Source organism: Elephantulus edwardii, unplaced genomic scaffold, assembly GCF_000299155.1.
Source record: "Elephantulus edwardii isolate Elephantulus edwardi_28Jun2011 unplaced genomic scaffold, EleEdw1.0 scaffold00055, whole genome shotgun sequence".
NCBI lineage: Eukaryota > Metazoa > Chordata > Mammalia > Macroscelidea > Macroscelididae > Elephantulus > Elephantulus edwardii.
Genome location: NW_006399805.1, coordinates 6,156,019 through 6,158,506, shown reverse-complemented (window position 1 = coordinate 6,158,506; position 2,488 = coordinate 6,156,019).

Genomic DNA, 2,488 nt, shown 5'->3' with positions numbered 1-2,488 from the left:
CCAGTGAGCACACTGGCTGTGATTAAAGTTACAGAGCAAAACAAAAAGCTTTCACTCAAATGAAAAAAAGAATACAAATTTTTTTTTTTAAATAATTGGTGTTGAATTCTACCCCAACTACACACACTGCTGTGGTCAAAAAAAGGGTGCTTGGTAGCATGGTGGTTAAAGTGCTTGGCTGCTATTCACCAGGGCAATGGTTCAATATCACCCGCCACTGCAAGGCTTGCCGAAAGATGTGGCATTCTGCTCCCATAAAGATTTACAGCCTTGAAAACCCTATGGGGCAGCTCTCCTGTCCTCTAGGGGTTGGACTGAGTCAGAATGGACATGCCAACAGTGAGGTGAGTGGTTCAAGGGTAGAAAAAACAGGCAGCAGAATAACAGAAAAACATTTTCAAGATGCAGTGATGGGTGAGTTATTTAATCCTGGTGAAGACCAACGGAGGAGGCAAGCAAGGGCAGTGGTCTTCAATTGTGTCCAAAGGAAGCAACAGCCACTGGGGGAGGGAACGCCTCACCTACCAACCAGCCCCTAGTTGGTTCCAACTCAGAGACTCTCTAAACAGGACTCCTGCACAGGGCTTCCACGGCTGTGCTTTTCAAGCGGCTGGCTGCCCCGTTTTCTCCGATAGAGTGGCTGATGGTTTCAAACAGCCAACCCCTTCCATTAGCAGTCAGCTTAAGTACTGCGCCACCAGGATCCCTTAGAGGGCTCTGGGATGTGTGATGACAGCGTGCACACTAATGGGACTGGTTCATTATTCCTCACCTTTCCCATCGCCCACCCTTCTGAAGGGACCCTGTGACACAGTGTACACCCTCCAGCTTCCCAGGGAGAAAGACCGGCAGGCTCCTCTCAAAGACTTCCAGCCTCGGGAACTGGATGGAGGCCCACGAGTCACAAAGGCCTCCTGCCTGAGTCTTAGCCCCGCATCTAAGAAGCAGCTGTATCAGTTTAACTGACACTCTGCAGGAGAGAAACCTCACCACATCTGAGCCCTTACTGCCTCCCTTGTTTTTAATCCTCAGAACTTAGACCAGGAGGTGTGGGAATCAAGGCAGAGAGAACTGGAATAACCTGTCCAGGCTCCAGCATTTGGCAAGGGCAGAGTTCAAACCCAGGAGACAGATTCTGGAGTCTGACCTCTTCAGCACAGGATGGTGGGTCACAAGTTAACCAACAGCCAGAGGGCAACTTCAGAATCATGCACCTTATCACCTCTGCCTTAGAGAAGAGAAAGGGCTGAAAGCAGAGAAGGCATGAGTCCGTGGAGCGAGGCGAGGTAGGTGACTTGAGGGCAGCATGAGGAGGTGGCGGGAGATGGAGGACACAACCTCTAAGTCCCCTGTGCCACGGTTTAATGACCAGCTCCAATCTCTCTCCTTAAATGCTGACAATTCTGATCAGTCACAGCATGTTCCTCACCCAGAAACCAATAAACTCACTCTGGAAAATGTACCTCCATCAATGGCCTCCTAACTGATCAATGAATTACAGCTGTATCATCTTACACTCCCTGCGGGGGAGTCAGAACTGAGATGCCAAGACACCCAGTTTGGACTGGTCGGTTTCCTACAAATAAATGGCACTAATTAGACAGTCCCTGACTTAAAACACGTCTAGCTACAGCAAAGGAAACAGAACCATCTGGTTTGGGGTTTTTTGGTACATCTATTTGCTGATGTAATTCTCAGAAGTTCATGGCCCAGCAATGTTACAGCTTACAAAGGAACTGACAAGTACTGAACAAAAACTAGAAAAATGACCATTCTACTTATATTGGAACCAAGCTAAGTGGAAGCCTCCGTTTCTGTACCTCCTGCGAGTGTTGCTGTGTGCCATCTAGTTGGACACTACACACAGCTGACCTTCCAGGGAGGCTGTAAATCGCAAGGGAGACTGCCCAGCCTTCTCCCTTGGAGCAGCTGGTGGATTCCAACCTTGTGCCTTTGGGAAAGCAGCATGGCACTCTCACACCTAGTTAGCACTGCAGAAACCTTTGTGCAGAAACCACAGCAGGAAGCTTTGTGGCCTAGCAGAAAGTCACCTGCTCTTTCAAAGGCACAAAGGTCCCCTTTCCTCCAGATGCCCACCGACCACCTGGAAGATACTGGGAATACTACCTCTTGGTGATCCTGGAGGTTGGAAGCATCACCTTCTGAAACTCTGATTAGGTAATGTTTGAAATACACCGAGTTTGCCAGAAAACCAGTTTTTGCTCACAGAAGGAGCCATGGGAAATCTGTTTACTCGTGTTAACACTCATTTCCCCCCAAATGCAGCATTCTGGGAAAAAAGTGCTTATAACCCAGTGTCCTTCCCTCCTGCGCGGACCTGCGCTCTGCACCTCGAGGGCCGCTACTTGGGGTTTACTCTGCCCTCCTCATTCCCAACCAGGCCAGCGCCAGGGGACACCAGGTTGGGCATGTGTCTCCTCTGGGGTGGAGGACAGGGAGTCAGCGGGGGAACAAGGGGGGTCAGCGG